This window comes from Lactuca virosa, chromosome 7, assembly GCF_052849685.1.
Source record: "Lactuca virosa cultivar CGN04683 chromosome 7, Lactuca_virosa_CGN04683_v6, whole genome shotgun sequence".
NCBI classification, from domain to species: Eukaryota; Viridiplantae; Streptophyta; class Magnoliopsida; order Asterales; family Asteraceae; genus Lactuca; species Lactuca virosa.
In genome coordinates, this window is record NC_136432.1 from 106,918,969 (window position 1) to 106,937,332 (window position 18,364).

Here is an 18,364-nt window from a genome sequence, read left to right on the forward strand (position 1 = left end):
AGAATCCCGTTTTATATTAACAATGCAAATCTTAGCTTCCTAAGGAAATTACGCCTTGTGGTATGTTCTTTTTGATGTAAGTGTGTGTGGTTTACTGGCTTATCAAGAAAAGAATATAGTAAAAGAAAGTTATATGTTGATCGCGATTCTGAAGCGTTACTTGAGTTGAATCTCATTGTAACTTTGCATGGTCGATTCACCATTTGGATTCATGATTCTTGGCTAGTCCAGTCATGATTGTCAAATGAGAATTAAAGGAAATTAACATGCTATTAACATAAGTCAATAAATATCGTCTTCTAGGAATATCATAGAGATTGAGATCAACAATAGTTTGTCCACCAAAATGACTAATTTTTGGTTAATTCACTTTACATTATGAAGCAAAAAATGGATCCTAGCCTTTTTGATTAATAATTTATGTTGGGTAATTGTAATAAAAGGATTTTTCTTTATCAAATTAATTGTGTTCACCTTTCTTAAATAGATGGCGAATGGTGCTTCTCCTCCTTCTCCTCCTCCTGCACCGAAGAAAACTTTGTTCCACCTAGGAACACAAGTTCAAGTAGTCTTGTATTGGCTATTAGGGAAGGTGGTGTCAAGAGAAATATATCATCTCCTCCCAATATCAAGGGAAAAGGGAAAGGGAAAGTGGGTGCGCCCAAATCCAACCCTAAATGGGATATTTTCGACATACCACTGGTGAATGATCCTAAAAAAGCCATTTTCTGCTACTGCCAAGGATGTTGGCACTTTAGGTACGTTTACAATTTAATTACATTCAACCTCTACTTCTAATATTTGGATACTTGACACGGATGTGGAACCCACATTTGTTCTGATGTGTAGGGACTACGACGAAGTAATAAGATAAGGCATGGAGTGCTTGATTTGATCATGGGGAACAAGAGTAGAGTAGTTGTTACCAAGATTGGAGATTACGAGCTTTTTTTACCTTCAAGTTTTTCAGTGATTTTACAATATTGTTGCTATTCACCTTACATGGCAAGAAACATTATTTCATTTTATGCATTGTGGCGTGATAGTTTTACATTTGGATTTGATAATAATAATGCTAGTATTTTGGTTTAGAAATATAATGCTCCTTACTTTAAAGAAAATCCTTGTAATGGAATTTATGAATCTATGATTGGTGTAAATGTAATCGATAACTTAATCCTGAATCTTGGTCCGTCCACTTTGGATAAATCATGTCTATGACATTGTCATATTGGTCATATCATCAAGAAGAGAATTTCCAAGCTTCAATCAGATGGAATATTCGAACCATTATTATATATATATATATATATATATATATATATATATATATATATATATATATATATATATATATATATATATAGAGCTAGGTTCATATGTGAATGGATAATTATTGTGGTTGTAGGAACCAATCAGATTTTAAAAATAAAATAAAAAATTAAAATTAATCAAATAAGGGTAGTTTGGTAAATATAGTTTGGTAAATGACTTATAAATCATTTAATTGAATTTAAATCAAAGCCTATAATCTTGGTAAGTTGTTTTAGATTGATGCTATATTTATGTTAACTTTTTTGTTCATCGTCTCCATCTTTTCCCAATCACTTGCCGATTTTTTGGAAAAATCATCACGACGTCTCTTTGTGATCCATTCTTCGTTTACGTATCTTGAATCGCGATTTACAAGTGCTCCATCAACCATCATCATCTTGCCAGTCTCAGAGTGCTGAAATCGATCAAAAAATTCTTCGCCCTTCTTCGATCTTGACCGAACCACACCATTATGTTATAATTGCCAAACGGGTTTGTGTTGCAAAATTGGCCTTCTATTTTCATAATTTCTGGATTTACTCATTAAATCCATATATGTTTACTTAGATTGCTGGATTTACTCATTAAAAATTATCATTTTTTGACTATGGTATACTCCTTTCAAGTTTCTCATTAACTTTGACCAACAAAGTCCATGGGACAAGCCGACTATTTACATTGTGAAGTAGTTTTATTTAGTTTTTTGATTTAAAAAGTGGGAAACATTATTCGGTGCATAAATTTTTATACATGGTAGAGACAATTTTTTGTTTTAAAATTTTTTTAAGTAGTTCTTTTTACTTTTGGATTTAATATATAGTTTTGTTTATTATTGTTCAATTGTCAATGTGTATTTGTTGATTCCGATAAGAATGTAAGTTTCAGTCGTGGGCTGCATGCATTTTATTGGAGATCATTCCGGCTGAAAATGAATTTTCTCTGGTGACACCTTGGCTGGAGGTTGAGTCTCCGGCAACTTGACAGAATTAGTACATAAAGAAATATCTATTTTCACAGATACTAATTAGCCACAGGTAGGGATGCCTTACAAACATAAGTTGCCTAATTTATTAATTGTCCTTTAAGCCATATGCATGACACAAATCACTGTGCTTATTATTGGAATAAATGGGCTATAATCAAATGGAAATGCATAGGCTCTAAGTTTGACCAAAAGCAAAATAATTAAGTGATAGATTAGTCGTTTAGTTGATTAGTCTAAATGAAACAACCCTTGGTTATGAATTTTGTTGCAATTCACAAGTTTTCAGATTTGTACAAAAGACTTTAATTTTTTATTTTTCATTTGCTAATGTATTATAGGGTTCTAAACTACAATTGGATTTGGTTTCACAGATTCATGAAGAACGGACCGCAAAATTGAAAGTGATTCTTAGCAACAATATTCTTTTAGAATGTATTAGTGTCTTTTGTTAGATTTTGATGTTTTTTTTTTAATTTTTAACCGTTCTTAGTTTTAATTTTTAACAATAAATGTAATTCTTAGCAATTGTCACCCATATTCTTTAAGAATTAGTGTAATTTTTGTTTCTATTCATCAATTGATTTCAAGAATTTGTTATTCTTCAAGAAGTTCATTTCGTCAAAGTATGTATTCTCTCAGAATATATATATATATATATATATATATATATATATATATATATATATATATATATATATATATAAAAGTTGTGCACCCCTTAGGAACAGTAAATTGCCTAAGGAATTGACATAAATGGTCCCTTCATTATACGTTACTTTACAGTTTTGGATTGTTTAGGGTATAAGGGTATTTTATGGAAATAATTGTATTCCTGTCTACATGTGTTGGTCATCGTGCCTGGTCTGTGACTGTATCGCATGTTTATCCGTTTTCCTTGCGGTTTCCTTCAGCCCATATCCCCAAATCAGCCACCAGTTTCCTCAACTCACCTCTCCTGCTACGCACCGTGATTTCTTTCCAGAAACGTCCTCGCATTGGCGGCAGAATCGACCCATTATACGCCGCTGCGGCACCAGTGATTGCATCACTGATGGTCGGCGATGTTGGTGGCGTAGTCGATGAAGTGTTCTATAATGTAGTCGTCGCCACCGACATTCGAAATCGGCGTTGGGTTGTCGGCTGCTTCAACATTCTGCGAAAACTCTTTCCATCTTACTTTCACTGCTTCTTCACGATTTGTCTTTCTGAACAATTTTATGAGATGTGCGATTTTTAGCCCTAACTTTCACTCCCTAAATTTTGCAGGTAGCTCCTTCGGTGAAGCCAAAGCGTCTGGTAAAAGCCCTAGCTTTCTATATTTTAGTCATCTGATGATTCGCTTTTCAATTTGTTGATCGCTACTGTATGTTTCTTATTCCTGCTCCAATTTCTTCATTTGTTTTCTGTACAATATTTCATTAAGGATTATTGTTAGTTTCAGTTAAAGGAAATTGGTGATTTCTTCTCGTCTTAAGCTGATTTTGAACAATTCTACACGTAAGCTGCTAAAGTTCATATAAGTTTAGCATTGTTTCATCCACCCTCATTTCAAACCCCTAATACCAAACTTCGGCTTCACTGGGCTAAAAAATGCACATATTCACTGGTATCATATGAAGAAGAGAATATGATTTAGGCAAACAATCCATTCTTGGATTGAAAACTATAAGCATATAAGTAGAGATTGGTAATTGTGAGAGTGAATTTGTAACTTTTTCTGAGGTGCTTACAGATTTGTTACACTTTTAAAGAAGCTTGTCTTACTTTTATTTTGAATTGTTGTCATGAGGTGGACGAAAGGCTCAACATGGCGGTGACTGCAGCTAACCGGGCGGCCAACGCAGCCAGAGTGGCGGCAGTTAAGGCGGTTCAAAACCGAATGCATCAACATGTTGATGGTGATGATGTGTCACTAGACATTGTCTGATTTAACTTTGTTTATTCCTTCTCATTTTTTGGGGGAGAAGAAAAAAAGAAAAGAAAAAGAAAATGGTGTATGAAATGGAAATGGGTGGTGGTGCGGTCTAGAATCGCAATTAGATTAGAATATTGAAGGTGCTCATTGAGGAGCAAATACTTATACTTAGGAATGGAATTTGAATATCTGATTATCAAATTTTTATTCAAGATATTAGATATCCATACACAACTTTTGGCTTTTGATTCACCTCATTTGGAGTCTTCTTGAACTTATCATGAATTTCAAAAGTGGAGAAATGCAAGCAGTGAACTATTCAGACCATTCTGTAAAGATTGCAACCTTCCCATTAATTGAGTGGGAATCGGATTATCATATTGTCATAATATTTGCATTTTATTGTGACTTGAGAATTGTGATGAGATGAAATAGTTAGTTTTGTAGCATTTCGATTCATCTGTAGATAATTGACTAATTTCATTAAATTTCTTTTTATATAAGCAATCGTTATTTTGCACTTATGCTCATCACTTTCAATTTTTATTTTATTTTTTCCTTCTTTTATTTCGAGTAGTATTTATAAAAAATGTGGTATAAAAGCTCAACAGTAGATGCAATTTTTTCCTGCTGGATACTCCATTAAATCACCCATTTGTGTGTTAAATCTTATATAAGTTACACAGTTTCATTGTTTCTTCTTCAATCAGTTCTATAGCCTTGAATAAATTTGTGTACTATGTTTCTAACATTGGTACACCGTATACCTTACTGCAGATAAATTCATCATACCTTGCCTGCAATGAAATCCAAGAACAGTTTATCTTATTGGAATTGGAGAACCTTTCTCAAAATTATTACACTGTCGATGGCATATTCAACACCATCTATTGTCAAGAGGGAACCAAAATGTATTTGAGCTTTTGGTATTTACAAGGTATTTTCATATTAATTATGTACTTTTCACTGTTAAAATTTAAATTTTTTTGTGATGATCTTATTCACCTAAAGCACTGTAGCCAGAAGAGGTAAAACTTGCAGTGCGTTTCTTCGTATGCTTCTCATTTTCCTTTATTTGTACATTCGATCAGATGATTTTGAAGCTAATATGGGTTTTTGTTTATTGGGCAGGAGGATACAGGTTCCAGAAGTGAGGGCAGATCAACAAAGGTAATATTTTCATTTTCATCAACCACTTATTTAGCTATTGTAATATAAAACTATTGAATGAGTTTTTATTTTGTTAACTTTTGCTTTAAAAATTATAAATAAAAGTTACTGATTTAGTATCACATGGGTATTAGTTAATAAATTTTCCTATAAGTTTCTTAGCATAAACAAAATCAAGACTAACACCTTACTGAAAAGCCATTGTTCATTTTTGATTTGTACGTTTCAATGGGAATTCAATGTTGATTTTTCTGAAGCGATTGCTAAGGTAAGAGACGACATAGTAGCAGTAGTAGCCTCCTAATGTATCTTCATCGTGGCCGCTGCTGCATTATTCTCCACTGATACTTCACTACAACTCAACTCTCTATGTATATAGAGACATTAGATTAGATTAGATTTGAATATTTTCTCGAATAAAAATTGTTAATCAATATTCTTGAAAAGGTCCTTCAATTATAGTAATGTAATTAATAAATAGTAATGTACATTCATTTTTTAATGGCATATTACAACATATTCAACTATTATGTGTTTGTAAATGGGCAAATTGTAGAGAACAATCGACCAAAAAAATTCACATATCTGGCTCCGCAATGCGGGGCCACCCGAACCCCGCGGAGTGGGTTTTCACACCTAGTTTAAATTAGAATTTAATGGAGACTACAAATCTTTTTTCTTCGGAAGATGAATGTCACACCCTGCTCGGCCGTCGGCAGAAACGCCAGGAAGTGCGACGTAGGGATGTTGGTTCTCAGTCCTTGAACATATATTGAACAATACAAAACAGAATATGTAACATAAACATCTATTTTATTTATAGATAAAACGTTACATCAGATTTCTAGGGTTCCTATTACAAAAAGGTGTCCTAACAGATACACATGAAAGATAAAACAAGGGTTTTCTAGCTGGTTTCTCCATCAGCTGCTGCTTCTGGGAGTGTACGCTTCCATCTCATGGCTTCCTAGTAATACATGCGGTTTTGAAAACATCAACGTAATGTTGGTGAGTTCAAAGGTTTTTAGAGTTTTCGATTTTGGGTTACTTTTAAGAATCCTTTTTTTTTGAGAAAAACCTTTCTTAAATATTTTATTAACCTAACTTTCTATCTTTCTAACGATCATTTCTTTTATCTTATTAGAATATCATTTATTTAATCCTAATTATTATCTTTTTAGGATATCTAACGATCATAACGTATTTTAATTATGATATTTCTATTAATTCTAATTTACTATCTTTTTAGGATATCTAATGATCCTAACGTATTTTAATTTTTATTAGTCCTAATTTACTATCTTTTTAAGATATCTAACGATCCTAACGTATTTTAATTACCATTACAGGCGTCCCTAATGACAATCTAAACTCTAAGGCGATTTTCATGTATTACCATGAACTCCTATAATCGACTATCCTCTAAGGTGATCTAATGTATTACCATGAGTCCCTATAATCGACGCTTTCAGGCTCTCGCGAGATTAACGAATATATGTATTGGTCAAATGCCGAATTTAATCAACGCCTTTGGACGAATTATCAACTCATTAACGCATTGACCTTAGATATTTATCTTTCATAATTACCCATATATATATATATATATATATATATATATATATATATATATATATATATATATATATATATATATATATATATTATGATATCATAATTATCTAGTATATATAAATCGTCATATATATATATATATATATATATATATATATATATATATATATATATATATATATACCCTAGTTATAGTTATTTTAACAGGATATTTGGCCAGAGTAACAACTAAGTACGGTGCATATCCCTAAATTTGTCTATCATAACTCATGGGTACTACGGTTTCCTAGGGATTTGGCCATTATACAATCTGGGTATTATTTACTCCTAGACTATCGACCATTATAACTCTTAGGCACAATATCATAGCTTACGACCAGGCATAATATCTATAACTATGCTATCCTAAGGCATCTAGCTTTATAAAATGATTTTGATATTAATAACATAAACATTTTTGTAGAACCATTTGATAAGCATGTATTCCCCCCAATAAAACATTTTAAAACAGTAAAATAAGGCCCGTGCATTCACTTTAAAAGTGTGAAACCACTGAAGTTGGGTAGAATCGGGACTTGGGGATTGAAGATGGCCTCGGGATCGACCGGACTCAAGTGTATATGTACTAATAGCTAAAATGTACAACTGAGGAAGTGTCCTAGGCTTCCTATGAGAATTTTTCATAGTAAGGACGACAGAAGAGAGAGTTGGAATGTGTGGGACGAAATGAGGGGCATCAGCCCTTTTTTTATACTAGAGGTGCGCGCCGTGAAAGGACTGGACGCGCCACATAACGGCCTCGTGGCTCCATCCTCCTTTCAACATGTGCCCGAATGTTGCTGGTGCATCGTACCTCCTTCTAGAAGCATGTGCGTGCCGCACATACCTCTTGCACCAGGTGTTTCTCGCAAAAATTTCAAATATCCGTATCTTCTTCATACAAACTCCGTTTTTGATGTTCTTTATATCTGCATGTAGCTCTCAACGGGTACTACAACTTTCATTTTGGTTGTTTTGGCCGGTTTTGAATTTTATTTTCAATCCCAATGATGGTAAGAATTAATGATTTTATAAAATTCATAACTTACTCATATCGATCACGTTTTCATCAAAATTTATCCTAAAGTTTATATCTCGAGGAGTACTATGAAACTCCTTTTTGCACTTTTAGTCAAAACTCAATCAATTTCTAAGTACCATTTTGACGTAATTAATTTTAACTACGCGACTGATTTTTATATCTTATAAAATTCATATATCCTTCATATGAACTCAAATTTTTACAAAATTTATATTTTCAGGATCGGGAAGACGCGTACTTTCAAAATATATAATAATATATATTTGTTTCGACGCACTAAATTTTACGACTTACGGATGATTCGGTTCTTTTTTCCTATTTATCTTAATACAAAACTTATATTTTTATCATATATTGATATATTTTATGTATTAAGTCTATTATATTCGACTTTGATCACGTTTTGTAAATAACGATCGGTACCAAAAGTCACAATTGTTACATTCTCCCTCCGTTTAAGGAATTTCGTCCCCAGAATTCAACTAGCAGTGCTTGACACAAAGGCACTTTTGGGAGAACATTGAGAGTATACTTTTATTTACTATTAACCATCCTTATTACTTAGTTCTACTGAGTGTAAATTGACTCTATAGATTTTTGAACCGATGGTAATGATTAATATAAACAATCACCTAACATTAGAGTATTTCCCTCAGATAATGGTGATTTTATTTTATAAACAATCACCTATCATTTACGATAATTGTGATTATTATTTTATCTTATAAAATATCGCTTATCATTCGGGTATTTCCCTCAAATAATAGTGATTTCATTTTTTAAATAATCACCTATCATTTATGATAGCCGTGATTATTATTTTATCTTATAAACAATCATCTATCATTTACGATAGTTGTGATTATTAATCCATCAGTTAATTATTCACTGATTTCTAGAGATGAGAGATTACTTATTAAAGGCTTTAGAGTGAGAGTGATCCCTCAGTCAAGTACTTATTGATACCAAGAGTTAGAGTGAGAGTGATCTCTCAGTCAAGTACTTATTGATACCAACAATGAGAGTGAGAGTGATCCCTCAGTCAAGTACTTACTGATACCAACAGTAATAGTGAGAGTGATCCCTCAGTCAAGTACTTACTGATATCAAGAGTGAGAGTGAGAGTGATCCCTCAATCAAGTACTTACTGATACAAAGAGTGAGAGTGAGAGTGATCCCTCAGTCAAGTACTTACTGAGACTTTAGAGTGTCTATAATAACTGAAAGGTTTCTAAATAATTCTTTTCAGAATTTTCAGAGGATACTAGTATTACCACAAGGATTCTTTTTACCTTTCATGATCAACCATTCTAATGTTATCTAATTATCTGGTTAATACTATCACACGATCCTAAAATTATAGTTTTTCGACCGTCTGATTCCTCTTTATTATGGTTAGACTCAGACGAGAGTTGCGCAATAGAGCTGAACCACACGTTCTAAAACTATTTAATTCTGGAATCATATAACCTATGTATCCATCCTATAATTAATAACATGCGTTTCTTAGATTTATATTTTAATGTGTTTTTATCTAGCATTTATAAAACTATATCATTATCTAGTTTGCTCGAAAGTTATAAGGAAGGACTTACCAATTCTTAGGGGAAGATTTTGGGTAGTGTTGCTTGTGCCAATGAAAAATGAACTTCCTTGAGCATTACCCCTATGATTTTCCAACCTTAGGCATTCTCTTTTGAAGCGGCCCACTTCTCCGCATTCATAACTGTTTCGGTTCTTTCCAATACCAATTCCTTGGGTAGTGGCGAGTGGCGGACTCCTACAAGACTTAGCCGTTTGGCCCTTCTTGCTGCAATTATTAGAGATTAAATCTCTACATGCACCCACATGATGGTAGTTGCACTTATTGCACAATCTAAGATCTCCTGCATATTGCCTTAAAGGAGTGGGGGACGGAATGGTCGCTACATAGACTTTCCCTGAGTCTTGGTTCTTCCATGCCACTGCCTCTGAATCTTCATCAGGCTTTCTCTTGCTCTTTCCTAATCTTCGGAGATTAGTATTTATAACCATGGTGCCTGGCGGATTACCTGATTGGTCAAGGCAAAGGCCAGTCTATTGGCACTATCGTAAGTAGTTGGTCTGGATCCGTAACCAATCCTTCGGTAGGCTCTACTCTAAGTCCCAAAAATTATCTTGATGTATCAATCAGATCCAATTGATGGTGCGGAATCTCAATCAATTGGATGATGCAAGATCAAAATGGAGAAGAATGAGAAGAAGAAGAAGATGAATCTTCAATGTATTGATGAATATGAATGAAATCCTTACATAAGATTCACACACACTATTTCTCTCACACACACTCTCTCTCTCTAAAACACACACACTTGGCCGTGAACTCTCTTGTCTCACTCTCTTCCTATGACATGTCTGACACACTATATATAGGGGACACGAACCGCAAACACGTTCAGAGCCTTAAACATGTTCACGGCCGTGAACACCCATACAATACTTACAAGACCAAAAACCTATTCAAGCCTAGAAAAGTAAAGTATAAACCATATTTTTAGACCCAACAATCTCACCCTTGGTTTATAGATTTCTTTTCTATTGGCCCAACAAACTCCCCCTAAGAATGTAGTTGGATTTTCTTGTCAATCTTCATTTTGAGCTTGGTTTCAACTTTAATCTGCAATTACTTCATGACTTCAAGATGAACATATGAATCTTTTATGTGAGAGAATTCATCTTGAGCAGTTGGGCTTCTCTTCTAAACTTGAATTTGAACGAACGTTGGGTGAGGAGGCTTCATGTAGAGATTCTTGAAAATTTACGCTTTCAGCTTGAGAATCTTCAGAGAGAATATCAGAGAGAACGAAACTTCTGGATCACTTTAACAGGTACATAGATGGCAGTAAATTGATTGAGGAGGCTTCAACGCAATCTGTCACATAATCTTCAGGTGCAGCTTCACCTTGCTTCTGGGGTTAAAAGATTGAATGTTGAAAAATGATCTTCACTTCTAGTTCCTTCGAATGAAAGTTCTTGAACGATCACCGTTGCGCCTTGATAAGTAACCATGACTACAAAGTCCCCGTGGATCACAGAAAGAATCATAAAGACCCTTCTCACCACAGTTGTTCAAGGATGAATCCTTGGCTCAGAAAGAGACTTCTCGCAGTATCTGTGTGAACTCGGAGGAACGCGCTGCGATTTGTTGAGTATCTGAGAACGTATTCCACAGTTAAAACATGTTTGCTTTTTTCGCAAAAACTGGTGTAGAAGCAACTGTCAATGGAAGGAAGATCACTGTAACCGAGCAAGTCATCCGCGAAGTATTACAGATCAATGACCAGTCTGGATTTCCAACAGAGATCCCCATGGACCAGACTGAGGAGATTATCAATCGAATGGGCTATGAGGGTGTGTTTCCTCCTACGATCAAGAAACTATTGCCAACCTATTGGAGGTTCCTGGTCCATGTGTCCGTGAGCAACATCTCTAGAAGAAGAGTCGGTGCTAACAAGATCTCGTTACTAAACACGGGTGCCACTGGTGCTCTCGCTACGGGTCTCGACTTCAACTTTTCGAGATACATCCTGAACGAGATGGTAAACAACTTGGAAGGAAAGAAGAAAGAAAAATTTCTCATGTTTCCGACTTAAAAGTCAAACTTAAAAGTCAAACTTGAAAAGTCAAACTTAAAAGTCAAACCGAAAAGCTAAATTTGAAAATCTGAAAGTTAAACGTGAAAGTCAAAATTTAAAGTCAAAGGTCAAACATAAAATTCAAAGTCAATTTTTTAAGGTAAAAGTGAATTTGGGAAGTCAAAAATTAAAAGTCAAAGTTTTGGGTAGAAAATCGAATATTAAAATTAAAAAAATTGAATTTTGGGCTAAAAAGGGTTAAAATTGCGAAATTAGGGGCGAAACAGCGAAGCTTTATGATTTAAAAAAGGAAGAAGTTTAACGTTTGGTTTGCTAAATCAAGTGGTAAGGGCGTTGGTTGATTACACAAGGGACCCGGGTTCGAAACCTGGCAACCCCCAAATTTTTAGAGTATTTGCTAAAGGCAGCGAACCCTCGTATGAATTCTTGGACCGAACACGTTGTTGGGCCGCAAACGAAGCTGACCGCAAACGCGGCTGCTGAGCCATAAATACGAGGACCGAACACGTGCGAGACCGGCCGTAAAAGGTTCTTCAGTTCAGCCATGAACACTGCTTCGGTTCGGCCGTGAACACTTCAACAGACCGCAAACCCTTCGGAAATTACGAAAAAAACAACGATTTTCGCCCCTTTTTTCTCCAAAACTTGATCAAAAACTCGTTTTTATGAAAAACACAAAGAACAAACCCCCAATATTTTTCAAAAACTATCCAAAAACGTAAAATTCTTCAAGAAATAATGCAAAAACACTCCAGATCTTGCCAAAATGATTGATACAATCCAAGCTCTGATACCAACTGTAAGTCCCAAAAATTAGCTTGATGTATCAATCAGATCTAGTTGATGGTGCATAATCCCAATCAATTTGATGATGCAAGATCAAAATAGAGAAGAAGGAGAAGAAGAAGAAGATGAATATTCAATGTATTGATGAATATGAATGAAATCCTTACACAAGATTCACACACACTAGTTCTCTCTCTTTCACTCTCTCTCTCTCTCTCTCTCTCTCTCTCTCTCTCTCTCTCTAAAACACACACACTTGGCGGTGAACTCCTCTTATCTCACTCTCTTCCTCTGACAGGTCTGACATACTATATATAGGGGAGACAAACCACAAACATGTTCACGGCCGCACACATGTTCACGGCCTAACACACGTTCATGGTCGTAAACAGGTTCACGGTCGTGAACACCCATACAATACTTACAAGACCAAAAACCTATTCAAGCCTAGAAAAGTAAAGTATAAACCAATTTTTAGACCCAACATCTACTAAACCGCATATGTACATTTCTACTTTCTTACATTTTGGGGTGACAAAACTGGGACAGAAGATGGCGAGATCTTTGAAGTAACTGGTATAAGCTGCAATGTCTGTATCTTGCATGGTAAGATTCCAGGGCTCTTGTTCTATCTTTTGTGTCTCTTCTCTAGGATAATACTCTTCAATTAGGAGTTTCTTTAGATCGTCCCAGGAGATGGCATTAGCTGTCCTAACTCCCATGGATCTGACATGGCCATTCCACCATGACAATGTTGCGTCCTCGAAGGTACAGACAACAAAGCTGACTTTGCAATCTTTAACCCAGAAACTAATCTCAAATACTGACTCCATCTTCTCAATCCTGAAAGTCAGTCCTACTACTCCTTCATTTCCTAAGAAGGGTTTGGGCTTGCAACCCATGAACTATTTATAAGTACATTCTCTTGGGTGGCTTCCATGAACACCCCAAGTACTATCTCCTCTGGTTCCTTTTCCTTGTCCGGATTCAACATTCCTATTAGCTAGGGTATTTGAGACACTTTGGTCAATCAGTGCTTCGATGGCTGCTTGGTCAAGATTGGGTCGTGATCAGGGGTTCTTCCTTGTGGCTCTCCTCCGAGGCATGTTTGGAACTCTATAGTCGACGTAAAAAGCGGACGTTAATCGAGGAATAAATGCACAAGTATCACGAGAAGATTTAGGTTAGGAACGGAAACTTTGATATGACAAAGAGATTATTTTCTAAAGGGGTGGCGAGGATACTACACTCGGACTCAAAACTCTAGGGCTTAATTGGCTTTGGGTCCTTAATCCCTTTTTTTTATCCCACACCTAAATCCTTCTCTAAGCTTTAAATTCTATGGCATTCCTTTGATGATTCCCAACTCATCATTGGTTATGTAAATGGTATTGGTTCACAACTCTTCCTTATCACAACTGTACCACCTATGGGGACTTCCTGAAGAATTTGAAATAACCGGAGTCTATTCGTCAATGATAGACTTCGTTTTTCCTTTCCTGGCTTCTTTCCTGAGTAATACTTGACTACCTTCCTTAGTAGTCCTTTTATTCTCATACTATGATAATTTTATCTCCTTCCCTAGTGGGATTTGTCCCCTCCTCAGCAGGATCGTCCTTCTTAAAGAACTATAAAGGTTCCTTGGAGGGATCTTTTGACGATTCAGATAGCTCTCTAGTTGCTCCTAAGGATTCACTTTTCTTGTGAGGATCCTCATTGGGGGTTTTAAAGGAAATAAAGGTATGTGAACCACATGGAAATGGGTATCCTACGCTTTAAGAGAGGATGACACAACTTGATCTTTCTCTGGAAATGGTTTCATTAACCTGTTTCCAAGATCCGCCATTCTCATGTGCCGACCATACTATCTTCTCTAGATAGTGATATCTGAGTCCTTGAGTTTTCTACGTTCTATGGGGTCCTCGAAAGTCTAGTCTATCAGCTAGAATATCCAAGTCTAGTTGTATATCGATCAAACCAGTTCTAAACATAGGTGTACAGTTTATGCTGAGACGTGGTTCGGCCAATCTATTGTGCTAATCTCAGATATTGTATTAGACCTAAACTCTTGTGTTTGGGCTTCAATGGGTTTTATCAGGTTTCCTCATCGAGAGATTTAGTTTCATTAATTTATGATTAGTACTTGTAGACCATTCCATAAGGAGCCAGGTATGTAAAATTCGGAGGGCAGGACCATTTTGTCGTATAGCTGTTCTGAAATCCAACAACCCAAAGTGACAATTTCGAGCCTAGTCACTTTTCCCCATATATGATCTATCGGTAGGGTACTTAATAGTAAGACTTTTATTAGTAGGTTTGAGGACAAACCTAATTGGAGTACAAGCCCCTAGGCTATAGTCGTACTCCTAAGGAAGTACTAGTTTGCTATAGCCCTGGATCTGATACCAATTTGTCACACCCTGCCCGGTCGTCGGTGGAAACACCAGGTAGTGTGACGTAGGATGTTGGTTCTCAGACCTTGAACATATATTGAAAAGTACAAAACAAAATATGTAACTTAAACATATATTTTATTTATAGATAAACTGTTACATCGGATTTCTAGGGTACCTATTTAGAAAGGTGTCGTAACAGATAGACATGAATGATAAACTACAGGGGTTTTCTAGTTGGTTCCTCCATCAGTTGGTGATTCTAGGAGTGTAGGCTTCCATCTCATAGCTTCCTAGCAATACATGCGGTTTTGAAAACGTCAATGTAATGTTCGCGAGTTCACAGGTTTTTAGAGTTTTCGATTTTGGGTAACTTTTAAGAATTCTTTTTCTTTGAGAAAAACCTCTCTTAAATATTTTATTAATCTAACTTTCTATCTTTCTAACGATCCTATCTTTTATCTTATTAGGATATCATTTATTTAACCCTAATTTATTATATTTTTAGGATATCTACCGATACTAACGTATTTTAATTACGATATTCTTATTAATCCTAATTTACTATCTTTTTAGGATATCTAATGATCCTAACGTATTTTAATTACCATTACAGGCATCCCTAATGGTAATCTAAACTCTAAGGCGATTTTAATGTATTACCATGACCTCCTATAATCGACTATACTCTAAGGTGATCTAATGTATTATCGTGAGTCCCTATAATCGACGCTTTCAGGCTCTCGCACGATTAACGATTATATGTATTGGGCAAATTCTGAATCTAATCAAAGCCTTTGGATGAATTATCAACTCACTAACACATTGACCTTAGGTATTTATCTTTTATCTTTAATCCTTATCTTTCTATAATTACCCTATATATATATATATATATATATATATATATATATATATATATATATATATATATATATATATATATATATATATATATATATATATATATATATATATATATATATATATATTATAATGGTCAAATCCCTAGGAAACCTTAGTACCTAGGAGTTATGCTAGACTAATTTAGGCATATACATCGTACCTAGTTTTTACTTTGTCCAAATATCCTGTTAAAATAACTATAATTAGGGTATATATATGATGATTTATATATACTAGATAATTATATGATCATAAAATATAATTATCATATATATATATATCATTTGATGATATATACTCGGAAGAGATACATACAAAGATAGTGTGTTTATCATCTACTCTAGTTAGGTAAGTAACCACACTCTTTTGCTAGATAACGTTTATCTATACATGTGTTTATTATTGTATTGTATGATATGTATAATATTATGGTTGTTGTGGAAAGATATGTTATGGGATAAATTATGATAGAATTATGTGTGGTTAAGCGTTTTATAAAATTTTTATAGCCGAACTTTATGGTAGGTTTATCTAAGTGGAATAATTAGCTAATTTAGTTTAAATATTGTTAAATATGTTCTATAATTTAAATAACTAGTTTATTTGTGTTTTGTTTGGAAAAATGAAGGGTTGATGTAGCTATTTACGTATACGAGATACGGTGAATTGATATGTTGGTTATTTGCTATGACATGTACCCAGATGGTCTTAGTTGATAACTATCATATTATAATAGTTGGATACTTAATTTATGTTGAATGATTATAACCGAAGAAACTCTATAAAGAGTTGGATATCCATAGTTGAACTTAAATATTAGTGTACGATGAGCCTTGGCGGTCCTAATATCATTAGTGAATTAGAAGTAAATGGTAGCATTAATGGCCATAATGCTATACTTGTATGTTGTTAGGAAGTACGAATTGAGATTGACTTTAGTTAAATAGTCATAAGAGCATAATTTTGATAATAGTTAGAGTTATTATGTTATTCGGTACCCTTGGTGGTCGTAATATCATCATTGGTAGAACTACAAGTCAATGCCAGACTTGGTGGGTTTAATGTTATTCTTGTATATGTATGTTGTTATTATGGTAGCCTTGGTGGCCATATTATCATAACTAGAGAATGACAAGTTAATGCCGGATTTGGTGTCGGTAATGCTATAATTGTATGTCGTTATCGGATAATTGTGGTAGCCTTAGTGGTCGTAATATTAAGGGTCGGAAATTGAAAATTATAATAGCCTTGGTGGCTGTAATGCTATACTTTCGTAGGGATGTGCATAGGGCCGCAACCGACCCCAACCAGACCGGACCTGAATAACTCGAAACCTGAATTGTATGAATAGTTGGAATCGAAACCCAGACCGTTTATACTAATATGGGACTGGTTCCTATCGGGTAATACAGGTTTCGGTTTGGTTATTAACCCGAAAGGACCGAAATAACATGTACACTATGTTTCTGAACCGAAATGAGCCGAACGACCTAAATAAACCAAAATGACCCGAATAACCCAAGTAAGGAAATTCTATATCTAGTTCAAAAAATCAATGAGTTGAATTAATGCTTTCATAACAACACTCCTCAAGATGTGTAATAGATAAAACTATCAAGTACTCAACTCAAACGAGAATCAATTGTGCACTCCTCAAGTGGCATGCACAAAACAACCACCACAACTAGGAACGCCCGTAACAATGCAAAATTACCAAACTACCCCCATGATGACTGGATGAAGTAGTAATTCTGCTCTCCAACCTGAGAGTTTGAGGATGGTGGCGCAAGATGAGCTCATGCAAGTTTTTGAGGTCTCGGCTTATCAAGTGACTATTATAGCAACTTTTCTAGTCGTAAATCTATAATTTTAGTAGCCTTGGTGGTCTTAATACTACGGTACAGGAATTGATTATTATAGCAACCTTTCTAGTCGTAAATCTATAATTGTTTATTGTTAATGGAGATTTCAAGTCAACAGTAATCTCATACCGAAATATTATACTTGTATATGGTTATATTATAGTGGTGGCTTATTTTACCATTATATTATGGAAGGGGAAACACTATCATAGTACAATAGTAGCATGTGTAATGACCAAACTTTTCCATCTAAATATTTTGGGGATATATCAGAGTTTTTCTACAAAGTGTGGAATTCTAAACTTCAAACCAACATAATTCTTGACCAACTACTCTTAGGCAGGTTATGAATCTATTGCGCTTCCACTGTGCTACTATGATTCCATAGGTGGCTACACCGCCACTTTTTTGAATCCCTTCTAAATTCTTTGTGAAGTATCATATCTGATCACTTCAAATTTATTCTAGACTGGCACATCTAATTACACACCCTTATTCACTAATCTATTAATGTTCATACACCGAACCTTCACAATTATTTTTGTACTATTTATGATACCCAAGGTCTCTAGCTAGACATGGAAAATTATATAAGTATACCACACTAGTATTTATCATCTCAACCCACTCGGTCTTTAGGTGACTCTATGATTCCATTGAATATCAATAAGTACCATGTATCTTTAGTGATATGTGCCCATAATATTGCATGCTCACTATACTTATATAATTTCAATCTCAT

The 18,364-nt window shown here is 34.7% G+C and overlaps 1 long non-coding RNA gene across 1 annotated transcript; it reads left to right on the top strand.

Annotated features, from left to right (window-relative positions):
• The first annotated feature begins 1,613 nt into the window (after positions 1-1,613).
• Positions 1,614-2,751, top strand: LOC145123649 (uncharacterized). Its single transcript, XR_013715226.1, has 3 exons — positions 1,614-1,806; positions 2,200-2,348; positions 2,671-2,751. It is a non-coding gene; the product is annotated as an uncharacterized LOC145123649 (long non-coding RNA).
• Positions 2,752-18,364: the final 15,613 nt, after the last annotated feature.